This window comes from Monodelphis domestica, chromosome 8 (genome assembly GCF_027887165.1).
Source record: "Monodelphis domestica isolate mMonDom1 chromosome 8, mMonDom1.pri, whole genome shotgun sequence".
Lineage (NCBI taxonomy): Eukaryota > Metazoa > Chordata > Mammalia > Didelphimorphia > Didelphidae > Monodelphis > Monodelphis domestica.
The window spans coordinates 200,057,793-200,078,910 of NC_077234.1; the positions used below are offsets into that span (position 1 = coordinate 200,057,793).

Below are 21,118 nucleotides of genomic sequence, written 5' to 3' on the forward strand. Positions count from 1 at the left end.
ATCCCCAGAAATGGAGTGTCTTATGGAAGAAACTACAATTCTTAAGTATACTTTGGCCAAAATGCACCAACCATGGAGTAAAGATAAGTGTGATATTTAATGGAAAGGAGAGATTTAAATACTTTTAAAAATCAGTGATTTTTGAAAAATATAAATATAGAAAATGATGTAATACCTGACTCTACTTATGCTCAATTCCTGAGAAGCTTACCCATAGAAAATAGTTTCTATGAATTAGTGTGAGGTGCATCCCTCTGTAACTAAGGTGGCTGGGTAGCAGAGGTACTAAAATGCCTGTAGTGCTCATTTATGGACAAAGTGCCATCTTCCATGTCTCTTAACCCATTGCCACTTTTGAGGGGATGCCAAGGGATATTGAATAGCTTGCTCTCTCTACTTAGAGCCAAGATAGATATGCATATATGTATGTGTGTGTGTGTGCGGTGTGTAGGGGGACAAAGCTAAGCATCTGCTGATGGTTGCTCAGCCCATGGTACCCCATTTAAGGCAGTATTTACATAGACTGCTGGACAGAGCTGATCAGGGAGGCAGTGAGAATAAGGATGCTCAGGAGCAATTTAGGGTAGGAGGCCTGGTTGCAACAGAATACTCTTCCTCTGGGTTTTTGATCAATGATGACAAATCTCAGTGGTAGGCACGTCAGTCTGCTCTCACACAGACAATGCGTACCTAAAATCTTAAAGTACTGGGGCGTGGGGCTACCTGATGTTCGAGTTTTTGCTACTCACACTGTGTCTCTGGCAAGCCTAAGTAAAATGAGTCAGATGTTAGCTAAGGACATGGATTCCACTCTGTCCTATTGCTGACGTTTTTGACAGGCAGTAATAGTCAGTGAGCAAAGCTAGTTTTGCTCCAGGAACATTTTGGGCAGCTTTTAGGGTTGAGTTTCCTCATGAACCTTTGAACAAACTTAGATAGAGACCCAAAGATCCAGCATTAGCTCAATCTGTTCTTTTGTTGCATTAGATTGAACCTATATTCTTTCTGAGGCTCCCACATTTAAAAAGATTGATTATGTACCCAGTATTTTTGTGCACATTAGAGTAACTGGGCTTAGTTCCAGCATTTTTTTTTCCGGGCTTTCAGTGACTAAGCCAATGGAATGAAAGCTTGTTGAAGGCAGAGAATGTTTTGTTTTTGGCTTTGTATATTCCCAACACCCAGCACAATACTTTCTTTGATTAAATTAGTATTTAGGGGGCAACTAGATGGCTTAGTGGTTTGAGAGCCAGGTCTAGAGATTGGAGGTCCTAGGTTCAAATGTAGCCTTAGACACTGTCTAGCTGTGTGATCCTGGACAAGTCACTTAACCCCCATGACCTAGTCCTTATCACTCTTCTGCCTTGGAGTCAAAATACAGTATTGATTCCAAGAGGGAAGGTAAGGGTTAAAAAAAAAAGTTAGTACTTAATAAGTATTTGTTGACATGTCTTATTTAAATTCTGCTACCAACTGACTCCCAATTGACTTTTTTTTTGCCTCAATCAATAAATATTTATTAAATGCCCACAATGTGCCTGACACTATACTTGATGGCAGTAATATTTTAAAAAATGGGACAGTCTAGTCTATAAGAAACTTACATTCTACTAAAGATAAAAGAAGAACAAAACAATATAATATAAATATAATAAGTTAGAATAACACAAATAGGATATATACTTAAAATAAGTATAATGTGGTAGGTTTTGTGTGTATGTGTGTGTGTGTGTGTGTGTGTGTATGTGTGTGTGCGTGTGTGCAGAAGGACTAAAAGGTAGAAGAATTAGGAATGATCCCTCGAAGGACATTGCATTTGAGTTGAGCCTTGAAGAAAGCTAGAGATTCCAAGACTTGGAGGTTAGAACAGAGAGTATTCCAATCAACAAACCATCTCTAAAACCATCCTGCCTATACTACATACAGCATGCACATCTCTCCTAATTGAACCTTGGATTTGGCTCCTAGGATGCCAGGATCTGACAGGTGGTTTTCATATTTTCAAGCACCACAGCAATCAGTAATTCTGAATAATTTTCTGCAATTTAGATCAGCCCCTATTTCTCACTAAAGAGGTAGCTAGGTGGTACAATGGATAAAGTGCTGGGGCTGGAGATGAGAAAACCTGAGCTCAAACATGGCTTCAGACACTTCATAGCTTTGGGAAAGTAACATAACCTCTATCTTTCTCATCTTTTTCAACTGTAAAATAGGGATAATAATAGCGTCTAACTCCCAGGATTGTTGTGAGGATCAAATGAGATACTATTTGTAAAATACTTAGCAGAGCTCCTAGCATTAAGTAGGTGCTTTGAAAAATGCTTGTTCCCTCTCCTCTCTTCACTGAGGAAATGCCTTCCCCAATTCCTCATAATGACCATCTACAACATTAAAACTTTTTGATATATCCCAGCACCATATCACAAAGTAATAGCATCAGAATTGTTTCCAGTAATATGTTCCAATCTCTTTCACCAAAGAAAGAAAAGGACTTAAGATAAAAGGTATAGGTTCATTTTCTCTCTGTGCCCAGAAGGGCATAACTATTTCTGAAGATAAATCAAAATACTAATAGTTCTTCCACATAAACATCACTTGCCCATCAATCTAAGGTCACAAATGAAGAAACCTCACATCAATGTTTCTCCAAGATGAGGAGAAAGCCCCTTTTTGTCCACTGGATTATATGTGTAGATTTATTCTATGGAGATGCCACAATTACTATCGCTTGTTTTCCAAGGGAAAAGAGGACATATTATGTGAATATTACAGAAGTATAGTATCCTGTATCTTATTTTTTTCTTCATCTCACCTATGTCCCAATGCCAAGAAGATGGCATGTTCAGCCTGATCCTTCCCTTCAGGCTCAGGAGGGTGCTAGTTTGGACCTTTCTGGGTGTGGAAAAAAGATGAGTCTCCCTTCACCACTCCCTTTTAGTCTCTCTACATATCCCTCCCCCCCTTCCCATAATACTCACCATATCTGTCTGTTTTCCCCCCTCCCCAATACAATATGCCCTCCCAGCCAGGCCTTTGCCTTCCAAAACCTGGCTGGAGGAGAAAAACCTAGCAATTTTGACAAAGGAATTGAGATTGCCACTGCAAAGGTAAGTATCATTATACCTCATGTAGAGGAGCTTGCTAGAATGACAGAACAATCAATCATTTCTATTAAGTGCATTCTCTCTACCATTGCATAAGTGTATTTACAAGTCTTTATATGAATATCCTTTGCCTGGAAAACAGCAAGAAGAAACAAAACAAAAACCCAATCTGCTTACTGCTTACTATGGATAGGGGTAAAGCAATAATCTTCAAGGGAACATTACTTTCATTTTTAAATGAAGACAACAAACTCAGATTCATGAGATCAAAGATCATAGGGCTTAACTGGGAAATGGGCCCAAAGACATTAAATAGTCCAACCCACTGGTTTTGTAGATTAAAAAGCAAACAAACAAACAAACAAACAAACAAACAAAAAACAATCCAGAAAGCCAGAAAGTGTAAGTGATTTTGCCCTAAATTATACAAATAATAAATAGGCAGAATTTAAAGCAGATCTAAGAAAGAATTTTTAGGCAAATCAATCCAATTCATGTTATTGCAAATTATTTCTATAAAAATTTTCAAAAACCTAGTAACAAACAAGGACCACATCTCTGAAGGGTGCTAATCCATTTGCAATCTAATTATATCTGACATATATTAAGGTGTGGTAGACACTAGGGAAATAAAACATCCTCTGCCCTTATGGAACTGACATTCCATGGGGTAAGTGAGTAGGTAGGATAGATAATATGTACAGAGAAGTAAATACAAAGGAATTTGAGTAGGGAGAGAGATTTAATACCTGGGAATAACTAAAAAATAAAACAACACACATGGAGGTAAGAAGTGAACTGAGAATAGCCTGTGCAAAGACATGGAGATGGGTAATGTTGAGTTTGGGGAACAGCTGGTAGGCCTATTGGCTGGAATACAGAAAGGGAGTAATAGGAAATCTAAAAGTTAGGATGGAATCAAGATTAAAGAAGGACTCAATGCCATGTGGAAGAATTTGATTTTATTTTGGAGTCAACAAGGAATTACTGAAGATTTTTTAGCAGAGAAGTGGCAAGTTTAGATCCTGGTTTTTAAAAATATTAATTCACAGCTATATGAAAGAAGGATTAGAAAAAGAATGTCTAGAATCAGGGAAACTAAAGAGGAATATACTGTAATTTCCTGCAGTGAGGAAGACTCATCTTCTTGAATTCAAATCCAGCCTTGGGCATTTACTAGCTGTGTGACAGTTAACCCTGTTTGCCTCAGTTTCCTCATCTGTAAAAGGAGCTGGAGAAGGAAATGGAAAAGCCCTTAAGTCTCTTTGCCAAAAGAAAATCCCAAATGGGTTCACAAGGAATTGGACACAACTGAAAAACAACAACAAGCAATGATCTAGGTAGGAGGTGATGGCTACTTGAGTAAAGTCAAGAGGAAGGATGAGAGATATGCTGAAATAGAATTGCTGAAATATGGTAACTGAGGGAGGGGAAAAGGTTAAAATCAAGAATATTTTTGAAGCTATGAACCTCAGTGAATAGAAGGTTGGTCATACACTCAACAGAAATATGAAAGTTTAGGAGGAAGTTGAAATCAGAGAGCAAGAGAATAAGTTTTGTTTCAGTCATAATCTCTTTCAGTGCCTTTAGTAGCAAGCAAGACTTCCAGAGTGAAAGGTCAATCATCAAAAGGTTGCCTTCTTCCCTTTTCTCCTTTGAAGGGATTATTAACAAGAAAGAAACCTCTAAGAAAAGCAATTAGGACATAGTTAACAACTGGGGATCCTGGATAAAGACATCTTTTTGCTGGTGCTCAGAAAAAATCTGAAATGCACGTTACCCAGGAGCTAGTGAGTTCCTCTTCACCGAATGGTTTTAAGGTTTAATAATATTTGTGAGGTATGCTGTAGAGGGAATTGTTGTTCAAGTACAATTTGGACAGAGCATCTGAGAGTTCCTTTCAACTCTGAGGTTCTGTGAGTCTATCCTCCTGTGGTCTTTTAAGAACCCAATCTCCATTTTTGACCTTGCAAAACTTTTAGACATGAGATGATGCAGCCAAAGCTTATAATACAACTAGAATATCTTCAGATATCCTAGTTACTTGATAATTGGATACCTGATAACCTAAAAGAGCAAATTAGTTCTACTAGACTGGAAGTATTTTGGCAGAGAATTGGAAGCATCAAAGAGGACTCTGATCTGCCTCCTTGTGGTGGACAGGTCCTTGATCTAGGTCAATGAAGAGCCAAAAGACCTGAATGCCCTTCCTAGTTCACCAATTTGCTTTTAGGTAAATCTTTTAATCTCTGGGTGCCTCAGTTTCTCCAGATGTTGAATGGAACATTTGCTCTCACTTTCTTCTCGGTGTTTTTGTGAAAACTAAGTGAAACACTGTATGTGAAAACTCTTTGAAAAGAATAAACAACCAAACATGAGAATAAGATATATTTTAGTTATTATTTTAATCTATCTATAAATTCAGTGAGATAGGGACAGTGTTTTATTTAATCTTTATGTTCCCTACACTACCTGTTATATTACTTTTGTATATGGTTGGTGCTATATTTTGAAGGAATGATGATTTGCTCAGACATTTGCCAACTAGACAGCAGGAAGTTGGTGAGGAAAGTGTGGTGGAATTGCCTAAAAGAGAGAAGGATAGATGTCATGTTGAGAGAGAACTGGAAGAAAAGTGATCAAGATGTTTATACATTTAACATTGAAGACACATTTATTATATGTCTTTTAGGATGAAAACACTCTGGGGTATTATGGATGTGGATAGAGTCATAGGAAAGATATGATGGGAATCAGATGCTGATTTTAGGTCATAATTATAGCACTGAGTTTCTAGTTGGATGGAAAAGGATTTCCACTGAATTGTAATCCCGAGGTTTTAGGGAAAAATGAGTAATATGTGACTGTATATGTTTTTTGTCTTGCATTTAGCACCACCCTCAACATGCATTCAAACTGCATCCAACTAATTCATATTTAATTAATTATGTTTAATTTATGCTTCTTTAAATATTTAAGATGCAATTTATTTTCTCTAAACTAAGAATCTGACCGCAGATCTGTTTTGAAGTAGAAAGAAATGACAAATCACAAAATCATAAACATTTAAATCTGTTATGAATAAACAAAATTATTCATTCCCACCAGGAAATGCCCTCTGAAATATTTTTCTCCTACACTTAATGACAAAGATTTAGAAGGTATTAACTACTGAAGAAATCACCATACATATATAAACACAGTTCCCATAAATTTCAAGTGCTGAAAAGACTATTCAGGATATTCAATAGAGGGGGGAAAAGTCATATTCTTTGAACTAAGATAAATTTCAAACAAGTAAATATCTGGTTACAGCTGAGTAGCAATGGAACTATTTGAAGATATACAAAACAAATTCATTTATTATGATATATTATAATTAATAAAATATATGCATATACTCCCTCCCTCTGGAAAACAATGAAAACAAACAAGTTACCTTGATTCCTGTAGCAGGGGATTAAGGGTGCTAAAATCCTGTATTTTCTTATCGATCTCAATATGCCACAAAGAAACATTTCAGAGGATGACTAAAAACCAGGTGATACAGCTTTAAAGAAAAAGCAAATAAATCTAAAAAAATTTCCTTTTCTTTTTTTTTCCTCTTACACTCCCCCTCCCCCAACTTTACGGAAAGGAAAACTCTTTCCTAGTTTTCTTCTTGAAACGTCTTTCACTTCCCTATTAGACTGAATGACATTAACAAGCCTTGATTGCTGCTTCTATCAGCTCATTCTATATTTTAGCTGCTTTCCATGCTGTTGTCTATGTGGTACATAGGCTTCTCATTTTCCTATGAATAAACAACCATCATAAACTGTTCCTATATCAATCTGTTCTTTTCCCTTAGGCTCCTGTGAAACTCACCCAGATTCTTTCTCCTGCTGTTTAACCTCTCCCTAACTTCTGGCTGTGGAGAGGGCCAAGCCAGTCAGCTAACCTTTCCTTAGTCATTACTCATTCATTAGCCTACATCCTGAAGGCTGCCCTCTGCTGAACCCAGGCTGTCTCTGCAACAGAGGGACTTCAATGACCAGATGATCTCTTCAGCATTGATGTCAACATCCCTTTTACAATCTATCACTAAAAGTCAAATGCCTTTCGCATGAGATAACATGAGCCTAAAGGTCCATAAATGCGCAACATTCTGGGCTTGGCACAAGGCAAAAGCAATTCTGTAGGCTCAAAGTTCAGAATGAGTGTTTCTATTCAAACATTTATTGTTTTAACTTCTATTTCTACTACGTTAGAATGAAAGGTTTTACATCTTTATTCTAATCCCTGGGATTGTACGGCTCTTATAATATAGAATAGCTAAAAAAAAAGATAAGGAAAAGAGAAAATGGAAAGGACAGGACAGAAAAGGAAAGGAGAAAGGACAGGTCAGGACAGGACAGCACAGGTCAGGACAGGACACATCAGAATAGGTCAGGACAGGAAAGGAAAGGAAAGGACAGGAAAGGAAAGCAAAGCAAAGGAAAGCAAAGGAAAGCAAAGGCAAAGAAATGCTTCAAAGTTATGTGGATTCTAAAAGAACAGGATGCTGTATTTTAGGTAAAAGGCAATAATATGACCCAAAAGAAAGTATCTGAATTTGTAGTCACTTTATATTTGTTTTATCTGCAAAGGTAAAACTTCAGCAAACAGGGATATCAGAATTAAATAAAGATAGTAATCACTTTCTTTGACTACCACACAAAATTGTTAGGAAGATCATATGTAGAATTGCATGTAAAATATCTTGAAAAGTTATACAGTGCTACACAAATGCAAGATATCATACTAATTATTATTATTATTGGCATTCTCCAGTTCTAATTCAATGTCCCATCATAGTATGGAGGTGTTTTTGGCTGCTCAAAAGCTATTTTCAGTAGAGTCCTGGATGATCTAGCACCTGGTATAGAGAAGGTGCTTAAGAAATGCTTGTGGATGGGGCAACTAGGTAGTGCAGTGGACAGAGAGCCAGGCTCTGAGTGAGAAGGACCTGGGCTCAAATCTGGCCTCAGAAACTTTCTAGCTATGTGACTCTGGGCAAGTCACTTAACCTTAATTGCTAGCCCTATCTGCTCTTCTGTATTGGAATCAATATCAATTCTGAAACAGAAGGTAAGGATTTTTTTTTTAATGCTTGCTGAAAGACTGATAAGTCCATTAGAATGTAAGCTTCTTGAGGGCATCTTGATTTTGCCTTTTTAAAAAACATCCCAAGTACTTAGCATAGTACCTATCACACAGTAAATGCTTAATAAATAGTTGTTGTTACTATTATGGTCATTGGTCCTGCAAAGCTGGGAAGCCTTTAGGTACTGACTTAACAGTGAACTTTATGCCATCTTGAGATGACGAATGAGAATAATAGCTAGCATTTATTTACTGCTTCAAAGTATGTAAAATACTTTACAAATATCTCATTTTATCCTCACAACAATTTTAGGTACTATTATAATCCAAATTTACAGTTGAGGAAACCACAGCAGAGAGATTTAAGTGACTTGCCCAGGGTCATATAGTTAAGAAATGTCTGAGGCCAGTTCTATTACTCTATCCACTTTCCCACCTAACTGCATTTAATATCAGATTGTATAGGGCATAAAGATCGACAAATGCATAGCTTTCCATTATTCTGTGAGATACAAAGTGATGTGGAAAGATCCATGGATTTGGGGCTAGAGGACCTGGGCTCACATCTTGGATCTAGAAAGTACCTTGTTTGACTTTTATTGGGTCATATTTTCTTCATCTATAAGATAAGGAGGTTGGTTGACCTCTAAGGTACCTTCCATTTCTAAATTCATTATTTTATGATGAACTTACCTAATTTTAAACAGGCTTATCAACAGGGTAGCAGCAGGATGATTTAGAGAAAAATTATTATTTATTTATTATTAAATTTTAAAGTTTATTATTAAAAATAAAAATTCTTATCACTACATATAGCTAATTTACTAGTCTTTGGGGTGCTAAGTTTTATAGCAAAATGTCTATGTAGAAACAAAAGACAAAAGTTTATTTTATTGGTTTTGAATAAAACTATTTCCATAATTTATTATATACTTCCTGGCCTTTATAGAGCACATATCATGTACTTTAACCTTTTTTCAAGGTTGTAATTATGAACGTCAACTATTATACTGTACTGTAATACAGGGACACCTCCAGGGCCTATTTGTGCTGTTATTTCCTTTTATACTAAATGGTCCTAGATGACTGTTCCCCCCCCCCCAATTCCTGCATCTGATTTTCATAACTTTTCTCTCTTTAATTATCACCATTCTGTAGTGAGCTAGCCTGCTTACCTACAGCAGGTAGATAGATTTTCATTTCAGTCCTTTTCCTTATTTCTAATCTGTAGTCATATTGTTGGGGCAGCTAAGTAACACAGTGCTTACTTAGACCTAGAGTGCTGGCCTGGAGTCAGGAAGACATCTTCCTGAGTTCAAATCTGGATCCAGATGCTTATCGACTGTGTGACCTTGGGCAAGTCACTTAACCCTTTTTGCTTGAGTTTCTTCTTCTTATAAAATAATCTGGAGATGGAAATGGCAAATCATTACAGTATCTCTGGCAAGAGAACTCCAAATGTGCTAAAAAAAATCGGACATGATTGAAAATGACTCAATAATGACAAATCATATCATTAGAACTTTGTGTAAAATAAGGGTAAATAGCTTTCTGTCTCAGGATCTGATGGACTGAACTATATTTTATGAGGAAAACAGCATTTATCTTAATTACTCAAGGATCATTTTTGCTTTCTACATGGGTTTTGGTTGTGTTCAGCAGAATACTGACATTACTGGATAACTCTATTCTAGATAGATGTGATGATACTATAATAGTGGTAGTCTCTTGGTGTCCGAGAATGACGATATTCTTTATTATTGTTATAAAACTCAAAACTTTTAAATTACTGTTTATGGACTGAACCAAAGCCAATGAGACAACAATTGGGTTTTGACATTCCTCCTATTCCAACCACTTCCTACTCCCCACTCTTAAGTATATCTTGGAAGGTGTGGATTATTCCAAAATCAATTAAATTCTTCCATACTTAATGTGCCTCCATGAGTTGTTAGGTTATAGAAAGTTTCAACTAGATCCCTATTTTCCACATTTTCTTATCTTTCCAGACCTTCAATAGAAGTGAGGAGTTTTAAGAATTGTTGATAGAGAACTACATCTGAATGTAATGATGCAATAACTAAGAATCTATCCCAGAAGCTATTTTTTCTCTCTCCTCTGGTGTTATGCACATTTATGCCACAAAAGAGGTTCTGTTTTTTGGTTCAAGATGTGACATTTACCTCTACACCATTAAGAAATGCTGAGAAGCAGCTCTGTCAATCCAATTTGCCATTACATATGCCAGGTATTTCAAAGGTGTAAACATAACTAGCAAGAACATGTCTAAAGAACAAAGTGTCTGTCCTAAATGTTAAATGTAAGTTGTTTGCATTATGGAGGCTTATCTCTAACAATTAAGGAGGACAAAATTATTAGGGACAAGCAAACAGAGAGAAAAACAATTTGGTCCATCTGGGTATATTGAAATAGTGGGATTTATAGCATTTTAGGCAGTAAAAATAGCCTAAGAACACTAACCTCAGAAGTCTTGCTTTGAAGCAATTTTAACATATTTCCTCTTGTGCTCATTTTCTCCTTCTGCTCAAACATCATGTGGTTTAAATTTTTTTTTTTTGCAATATTTGATTCCATGTGGATGTTTTTTCCTTATCCTTCTTCCTTTTAGTCACTTCAAAGGAAAAAAGTCCCTGGGAAAGCTTTTATGTTATCTGCTATTGTTCTGTTCTTAAGTAAAAAGTACATGCTGTTCAATCTGAACACCAAGACTCTGTGAACTTACAAACTCCAGGGCTTAAAAAAAAAGGTTCAAAAACAAAACAACCAACCTGGGGTCTAGAAAAACTGACAAAAATGAGTCTGGCCCTCCCATTCTGAGTCTCAACAAACTATATCTCTAGTATATATAAGGGCTATAAATTGTCTATGAAATCCCAAGAATTGGTGTATCAAGTAATCCCATTCTCAATACTTTGAGATGCCAAGTAATGAAACATAATAATTTCTAAATGCTCGCTTGAGTGATAGATTGTGGATTGCTGCTGTTGTCTTGTATGCTTCTAGCATGGAAAGCTTGGTATGATCATGATAACTCTCTCTAACTTGACAAATCTTATTTGTGATTCTGTATTCTGGGTATATCAACACAAAACTGCAATGCACATATCTATCTGGATGGATACTTTAAAATCAGAGGTAATTGCCCTTTTATAAGCTTAAACAACATACCACAGGGTCATAAATAGCTCATTCACACTTTGTAGGTGCTGAAGTTTTTGGATTCTGCCCTAAAATAAATGCACTATAAACTATAAGTCAGTCTAGAGTCTAAAACAGTCTTTAGGAAACTGGCAGCAACCCAGTTCTAACTTGATCAGGCAAATTTGCTTGCCTTTTTTTTTTTACTTCCTGTGGTTAAGAGAGAAACTTAAAGACAAGCCAATGTATTTAGATAATACTAGTAAGTGATTTATTTTTTATATTTTTATAAACAAAGATATCCACATTTTTTAAAGAGCTGTACTCGAAGGAATTATTTCTCCTATGAAGTCAGTATCACCTTCAGGTCAGAGACAATCAGCAATTTCATCCATAGATCAAACCCAACCTTTGCTCAGGTTGTGCCACACCTGGAATAATCTCTCTTCTATCCCCACACCCTATCCAAATCCTAGCCTTCCTCCAAAGTTCATCCAGTTTTCACCCTCTCAACAAAGTTTTTTCCTCTTATTACTTTGGTCTGTAACAATATGTCTCTGAGAAAGAAAATCAATTCATCAATAAACATGTTATTAAGTACCTGCTCCAAGTTGGGTATTATATTAGATAATGGGTATATGAAAACAAAATGAAACAAAGTAGTAGTCCCTCTCCCCAAGAAGTTTCTTTTTCTATAGGAGAAAGATACATGAAACTCACTCTCTCTGTCTGTCTCTCTCTACACACACACACACACACACACACACACACACGTTATATTTAAATTGGACTGTGGTTTTATCCATGAAGGAAACTGCCAGTGAAGAATTTTATCAATGTAGATCAGTCTATTTTCAGCAACTTCTAGTTCTAAGAGAATTGCCAAGGTCACTAAAAGCTTAAATAACTTAGCCAGAGACCTAGGGTCAGTATGTGTCAGACTTGGGAGTTGAACCCAGTCTTTCCAGGCCCTCAGGACAGTTGTTATAGTAGAAGTAGACTGCCTCTTTCATGTAGGGAATACTTATAAAATAAGTATAAAGTATATTTTTGAGGAAGAGAAGGTATTAGTAGCTTGAGGGTAGGAGAGCTCTAAAATAAACAAAATTCTATTTTCAGTATATCTTCCTTCTGCCAGGCCATAGTTCCCTACCTGGCCACACAGTGGACAGAGTGCTAGATTTGGAAATAGGAAGACAAGTTCACATCCTGCCCTTTCTCATGTACCTGTTAGGTAGATAAAGTATTTTTTAAAAATGCTTACTATGTAATAGAGAGCTGGATGGCACAGTGGATACAGTGCTGGACCTGGAGTCAGGAAGACTCATTTGTGCAAATTCAAATCTGGCCCCTCAGATATTTACTAGCTGTGTGACCTGGGGCAAGTCACTTAACCCTGGTCTGCCTCAGTTTGTTATCTGTAAAATGATCTGGAGAAGGAAATGAAAAACCATTCCAGTACTTCTGCCAAGAAAACTCCAAGTGGGATCAGAAGAAATCAGACATGACTGTAATGACCGAACAACAACAAATGTGATGGGCACAAATATAAGCTTTATGATCGTAGACCAGTCATTCCACTTTTCTAGACTAGTTTCTTTATCCACAAAATGAGGGAGTTCGCATTACATTTTCGGACCAGAGTATTTTAAAATTCGTTTTTCTTCACACTCTCCTCTTCTGTCCCATTAATCTCAAACTTGGGAGAAACTCCATTTCATTGACTTTATGTATTTTAAAAAATTAAATAGTTCCATATGTTTTCCCTTCTGTGCCCCCCCCCCCACCCGCCACCCTATGATTATAAATACCTTAAGACCCATTCTGGTGCCATTTATTTCTTATTTTATTCCTCCACAGTGTTAAATATAGTTCTGGGTTCATCTTTAATAAATAATTGTTAAATTGAAACCAATATGGGCACTAGACCTGGAGCAACAAAGAAACCAAAGGACCCAATTTCCCTTTATGGTTCCTTTCTACCATTTTATATGAAGCAGAAATGGAGGCTTATCTTCTAACCATCACCAGTCATTTCCTTGAGCCCACAGACTAGATACCTTGGAATCAGGATTTCCCAATCTATTTAAGATCCCTTCCTAAAGGAATTTTGCTATAATTAGCATCCAGTCCTGTAGGCCATCTGCCTATGGAGAGAATCTGGTTGGGATCTAAAATACCTTCTGGAATGGTTCCCTCTTTAAAAAAATTTTTTTAATGGAAGTTTTTTCATTCTTAGGGCTGAAGTTGCCCTAAAATTTCAGTGTCCAATAAAATGGATATTCTTCTGAACACTTTTTAAAAAGCTGTGTCCATCCACAGAACTGCTAAAGTCAAAATAACATAAATGACAATTGACAATAAAAATCCTGATTTGGAACTGTACACTTCATAGAGGTTGAGTCTGTGATTTCTCTAAACGTTTTATCTTAGTTTTCAGCACAATTCTCTTCCCACAATGATCTCTTATTATGTGTTGGCTAAATTGAATTTTCTGAGTTAAACTTAGGGGAATCATAAAGGTATCACTTTATGATCTGAAAAAAATCTGCCTTATGAAAGTTAGGAGTAAGATATGTTAGAGGCTACCACAGAGAAATTCCAAATATATCTCCATCCCAATATGTGCTGGAGGTGATTCCTCTTAAGACCTAGGCATTTGAGCCAGGGAGTCCTTGGATTCAGGATGGGGCAGGGCATGGAAGCCCAGAGAGGCCAGGTGCCTAGGACTTGAGCCTGAGGTGGGTTTTGAATTTGGAATTGAGATTATCTTCTTTTTTTTTTCATCTTCTGTCTTAGAATCAATACTAAATATTGGTTGTAAAGCAGAAGAGCAGATAAGGCTAGGCAATTGGGGTTAAGTGACTTGCTTGGGGCCAAAGAGTTAGGAAGTATCTGTGGTCAAATTTGAACCCAGGACCTTCTATCTCCTTGCCTGGTGCTCTATCCACTGAGCTACTCAGTTGCCCCTGGGACTGTTGTAAACCTCAAAATTCCTTAGACTTATAAATGTTTGAAATTTCACCATTGGGATATTTCATACTTGGAAAATTTCTTACTGATAGTCTATTGGAATGGGAACTCCATTGGCATGGGAGGTTCCTTCTCTTCCCTTCTTAAGATTACTTTAGGACAGAAACCTTTTGCTGAACAATGGAAAGGACTTTGACCTATGCTTAAGCATAGAACAGGAATTTCTTTTGAGTCATGATTGATTTTAGAATTGATACAATGGAGATACTTGGAATCAATCTCCACCCTATTCAGTCCTAACAGGATTGAGTAAGGGCTGCAGCCTAGATCAAAATTTAATTATTCCAATCTCTACCCTACTCAGGTTAACAGGATTTAGAAAGGGCTGTAGCAAAGGAGCAAAGATTTAATCATTTGAAAATATGACCTTCAACAGACATGTGCAAAGCGTCTGGGCGGTCCTGGGTTAAGCTAGAGCCTCCATTGGCACAGGGAAATTGATGGACAGTGATTGGTAGATGTGAGAACTGAGGGGAGGCAACTTGGATGGTTTCCTTAAAGATCAGGGGGGTCGGAAGACTGAGGGGGGTGGTTGAGGAGTTGATCGGAGTGGTGGCAGTGTACTCTGAGAAGCTTGCTCTGAAGGAAGCTGAAGGTGGGGGCCTCTGAGACTGTTTCTCCATTTTGGTCACGTGAGTAATAGGGACTGATCTCTTTTCTTTGCCCCAGGTATCTAAGGGCTTGGGCCTTTTGGCCCAGCCTAAACAGAAGGGGTATTTAAGCCCTATTCCCTTCTCTTCCTTTTTCTCTCTCTCTATCTCTAATTCCTTTCTTCCTCCTATTGTAATTAAACTCCATAAGAGATTGACTGCAAACTTGAGTTTTCATTTAGGAATTACATAGCTGAATTCCTTGGCGACCTTAAATTAATATATATCAGTCTTTTAAAGTGATTCCCTTGTAACACTGTGCTCTGTAATAACAGAGCTAAGTGAGGAACCTAATCCTCTTCCTCTCCCCAGAGACTTAAGTGGTACAAAAGGGAGGAATATAACTTCTATATGGTGGAAGAGTAAGCCTGTATATTTGTGATTCTTCCTTTTGAAGTAAATATTTCTGTGTAAAAGTTAATGTCATAGTTAGTGGCTAAAAGGAAAGGGGGTGCAGAGTATGACTATCTCCACTTTGAGGAGCACCACTGGTAGGAGCTGGGGCTTAGATACAATTCCCAGACCCTTTAAGGGTACTGCAGAACTCTGTGGGAGAGGAAATCATGAAATCTAAATTACTTGGCCTTCAGGGGGTGAAGGGTCATAGCAATCAGTGTAACATATGGCATGTTACATATGGTATGTATCTACCATTAGATTGAAAGCGCCTTGAGGACAGAGGCTGCCTTGTAGTTCTTTTTGTATTCCTAGTGCTTATTTAGCACAGTGCCTGGCACATAGTAGGTGCTACTGACTAACTCATAACATATTACAAACAGGATCACAAAGACAAAAGTAAAAGTTGTTGAAAAGCTTACAATCAAACAGGGGAAGCCTATATGTATATATATGTATTTGTTATTGTTAATCATTTCAACTGAGTTCCACACTTTGTGACCCCATTTGGGATTTTCTTGGCAAAGATATTGGAGTAGTTTGCCATTTTCTTCTTCAGCTCATTTTACAGGTGAAGAAACTGAGGGTTAAGTGATTTGTCCAGGATAATAGGGCTAGTAAACATCTGAGGCTGGATTTGAACTCAAGTATTCCTGACAGATCTATTTATATAAATATACATAACATATATTTATATATATAGCATATATAAATAATATTTATATTAAAAATATAGAGATATAGACAGAGAAAGAAAGAAAGAAAGAAAGAAAGAAAGAAAGAAAGAAAGAAAGAAAGAAAGAAAGAAAGAAAGAAAGAAAGAAAGAAAGAAAGAAAGAGAAAGGAAGAAAGGAGGAAGGAAGGAAGGGAGGAAGGAAGGGATGGAAAGTGGAAGGAAGGAATTAACAAAGAAGTTAAGGGGCAGAGAGAGACAGTAGAGGTAGAAGGAATCAAGATAGGTCTTGCATAGAAGGCGGCACTTGAGAAGTCTTGAAGTAGACTTAAGTTCTAAAAGGTAAAGGTGAAGGAGTACTTTTCAGGCATGGTAGCCCCTCTCTCCTCCAATGCAAAGCCCAAGAGATGGGAGGTGGAGAGCCATATATGAACAGTAATAAGGTCAGTTTGACTGGCCCATAATATTCATGAAAGGAGAAATATGCAATGTCAGGAAAGGTAGTATGGGATCTGGCTGTGAACAACTTTAATGCCCAATAGAGTAATTTATATTTGTTACCATAGGTAAGGGCCTTTCTGGAGTTTATTGAAAAGGGGTATACAATCAATGCTTTGTTTCTCCCTCCATATCCAATTAGTTGCCTAGTCTTTTCAGTTCTTTCTTCACAATAGCTCTCATATCCATCCCCTTTACTCTCAAAACTACCCTTCTAGTCCAGACACCCATTTCCTAAACTATTTAAGTAAGTTCATAATTGAATTCTTATTTTCCAGTCTTTAATCTATATTCCACACATTGGCAAAATAATTTTTCTTGAAAGTAAAAGACTGATCACATTACTTTGTTCTTCAAAAACCTTTGGTGGCTCCCTAAAATACAAACTCCTCAGATTTATTTAAAGTAGTTCCCAACCTACCTTTTTAGGACTTAACTCATCTTTATACATCCTAGGCCTTAGCCTAAATCTTCCTCTTGCTCTCCAAATTTGTCATTCCATCTTCTTTCTCAGTGCCTCAGTTGTCCCTCCTACCTGGAATACTTCCTCAGTTCTCTCTCTAAGAATCACAAGCTTCCTTTAAGCTTCACTCATATCCAACCTGCCATGAGAAAATTGCCTAAACGTGTTAATGTTCTCTCCTTTCTCAAATTAACATCTATACATTTATTTGTTTACATGCTATATTCCCCTTCTTGGTAGGATGTAAGCATATTGATTACAGATCACTTTTTGATTGTTTCCTATCCCTTCTCCTAGAAGAGGCCCCAACACATACTGGACAATAAATGCTTGGTGCTAGATGCTACAGAGGGGCAATAGGAAATGAGAATTGAAAAAGACCATTATTTCTGTTGTGAAGAATTATTAGTGATTTTGGAAAGTGGATTCAGTAGTGTAGGTAAAGGTCAAATTGCAAAATGAGTGGAAAAGTTGGTGCATGGCATAAGATGATGATGGAGACATCAAGCACATACTAACAACTCTTTCTAAATATTTGGTGTTGGGCTAAGGAACCTATTAGTAGAAAGGACCCAAAGAGGAAAAAAGAAAGATTCTCTATAGACCCCAAAATTCACACCAACACTTGGTGGAAACAAGAAACTGGAAATCAAGTAAGTGGATATTCATCAGATAGAAAATCATCAAACAAATGGTATATGAATATAATAGAGTATTATTGTCTTTTAAGAAAGGATGAAGGGGGCAGCTGGGTAGCTCAGTGAATTGAGAGCTAGCCCTAGAGACGGGAGGTCCTAGGTTCAAATATGACCTCAGACTCTTCAGAGCTGTGTGACCCTGGGCAAGTCACTTGACCCCCATTGCCTACCCTTACCACTCTTCTGCCTTGGAGCCAATACACAGTATTGACTTCAAGACGGAAGGTAAGGGTTTAAAAAAAAAAGAAAGAAAGGATGAAGATGAGGAATTCAAAGAAACATAATCAATTATATAATATGTAATTATTATATAATTAATTATATACATAGCATATAAATACTATACATTCCATAATAATATATTATCTATAAACATACACAATAACTACAAAAATATAAAAGGAAATCATTTTAAGAGGCAGCCATGAGGAGATTAAAAGCAACAACTAAGTGACAAGACAAAGAATAAATAAGACTATGGCATAAAAAATAAAAAGTATAAAAATAGCAAAAAAGATTTTTGAATGAATGATGAGATGGGCAAAAAGCAAATCTAGATGGAGTTGCAGACCTAGTAGCAAGGGAAAGGAAAGCCATGTTTTGGAGTGACATTAGGCAATAAAAGGATGCTATCATTAATTTCTAAAACTTTTCCAAGTACTCAGAAGTCAACTTCACAATCTCCATAAAAGTAAATGTAGGAAAATGGGAGATAATGATTTCCCTTTCACTGGATGCCATCTGAGAAAAAAATTACTTCTTGGAGTATTAAAAAGGAGATTTTTGTTTAGTTATATGTTGACAAGATGGCTAAGTTCTCTTACAACTCAAGATTCTGTTAATACTGTTGCTTTAAAAAAAATGCCAGCATTACTAAAATGTTTTCTATTTTTTTTTATTATTTCGTTTTCTTGTATTAGTTATTACTAGCACAAAATAGTTCAACTACTTCAATACCTTGAGGGACCTAGGACATGCCATCAGTGCAAAAAGCAAGCCATCCCTGCCCTCCCAACCTGTAAGATTCATGTCCACATCTTTTCATAACCTTTCCATAGAGATATGGAGCCTAGTATGCTAGAGCATCCCCCTTTCCCTCCTCTTTCTCCCTATCTATTCTGAAAAGTATATTTTGTGAATACTAATATAATACTCAGGTTGTTTCTCTGGTATCCCTCACTCTTTCTAAGTAACTGGCCCAATTCTTCATCTGATAATTCTTATCTTTGATTTTTTTTTATGTTACCTCTCATGTACAAGGCAAAATAATCTTGTAAACTGTAGCCTATTTACATCAACTTAGTATCCTTCTTTTGCACTTTTAATTGCCTGTAATTTTTGTTTTTTTGAGAGCATGGTTTTCTATGACTTGTAGGCACAGATCAACACTAGTGGTATAAAAAATGGACATTAATGGCAGGGAGCAACTTGGAATCATTAAAAGAGTTGAGCAAAATCCTCCCCCAATTTGATAAAGCCAATTTTCCTCCTCTTATTCAATTCTTTGGCTCTCATTCTTGTCTATCTATAAACTAGATTATGGATGAAATAGACTTCTGTGGGCTAAAAAAGGGGTCTAATCACTATTTGGGATTATATATTTAGAACCAAAGGGACCTCCGAAGTCATCAAGTTCAAGTCCTTCACTTTAAAAGATAATGAAACTACGTCCCCAAGAAGTTAAATGACTTAGTCAAGTTCACACAAGGAGTAGATTTTAAACAGAACCAAGATTTGAACCTGGGAATCTCTCACTTCTATTCTAGTGCTTTGAAAGGAAGGAATGGAAGAAGGAAGAAAAGGAGAAAGGAAGAGAGAAAGGGAGGAAAGAAGGAAATAAGCATTTATTAAATGCCAAGAACTGTTGTAAAAGCTTTATAAGTATTATTTCAACAACTCCCTGAAGTAAGTGCTTTATTGTTCCCATTTTACAGTTGATGAAATGGAGGCAGATAGAGTTTAATGTATTTGTCCAGGATCACACAGTATTAAGTATATAAGGCCATATTTGAACTCAGGACTTCTTCGTTCTAGGACCAATAATCCAACCACGCTGCCACCTAGCTGCATTCCTAGCACTGTGTTTGGCTCTATGCCCAATGAAAAGACACATGGTTTTTGAAAACCCAAGTATATATTTATAGGGTATATTTGACTGTTGATTCTTACCAGTTAAACTCAAATAGAAACACTAAAGATCAACTAAACTGGACATTAGGATCCCTGTGGGTACATAATGACTTAGAAAACCACATATGAACATTACGTATTATGTTATAATCAAAACTTGGCTCTATATTGAAGGCCCAACATCAGTATGAAATTTCCCAGGGCTTCCATTCCACAAAGGACTGGTCCTATGATTTCATTAGTATCATCAATTGTGGATAAGGAATTTCTTCCACCAAAGCTGTTCATTGCTTTTTCTGCAACTTACAGTCAGAGCTGCCTAGAACAAATTCAGATAGAAACTTTTGCTGCTGTCCTTTCAGTTTTGTCTGACTCTTTATGACCCCATTTTGGGATTTCTTGGCAAAGACACCCGAGTGATTTGCCATTTCCTTCTCCAGACCATTTTACAGATGAGGAAACTGAGGCAAACAGGTGACTTGTCCAAAGTCATACAGATAGTTTATTTCTGAGGCTAGATTTCAATTCATGAAGATGAATCTTCCTGATTCCAAGCTCAGTGTTCCATTCATTATCCATTCCTATCCACATTATCCATGCCTAGCCACAGCAAATAGAAACTGGGGACCACTGAATGAAGGTACAAACTGTTTTAGAAAACCTTTTCTATGTTTTATTATTTTAAAATTATTTATAAATATCTCCCACTTACATTTTAATCTTGTTCTGTGGGAATTGAGAGCCTAGTGGGTGGCGTGCCTCCCATGGTAGCATGTTTGAAACCCTGTTCTAGAGTACTGCAAAATAAAATTTATTTGCCCAGGGTCATGAAGACAGTATATATGAGAGGTAAGACTTAAACTAAGATCTTCCTCATTCTGAGGTACTCTCTCTCTCCCCTTCATTATTATACAACCACCTTCCCCACAAAACAAAACAAAACAAAACAAAACAAAAAAAGCCTACCAGTTCTTAAATTCATTAAGATTTAAAGAAAATTTTAAAAATTCTCTTCCCTAGGCCTTTCTTAAGAGTTGTAATGAAAGATTTTTTTTTCTTGTCTCTTCTTAGGATCATAGATTTGTAGCTGGAAGGGACACTACTTCAACCTGTTCATTTTACAGTTAGGGAAACTGAGCCTTAAAGAGAATAAGTGATTTGCTTGAGGTCACACAGGTTGTAGGTGGCAG

General features: G+C 36.8%; 1 protein-coding gene across 4 annotated transcripts in view; it reads right to left on the reverse strand.

The window, feature by feature from the left end:
- Positions 1-21,118, reverse strand: part of NPAS2 (neuronal PAS domain protein 2) — a 282,607-nt gene that overhangs the window by 189,179 nt on the left and 72,310 nt on the right. The window contains exons 1-2 of one of the 4 annotated variants that reach the window (XM_007501139.2): positions 6,972-7,828; positions 6,544-6,654 (exon numbers count right to left, since the gene is read on the reverse strand). The exons of 2 other annotated variants lie outside the window; for them this stretch is intronic. The gene's annotated coding sequence lies outside the window, so the exon portion shown is untranslated. Of the gene's footprint in view, positions 1-6,543; positions 7,829-21,118 lie in introns of those variants that run through there. One more of the 4 variants, XM_056807490.1, reaches the window with a different exon arrangement.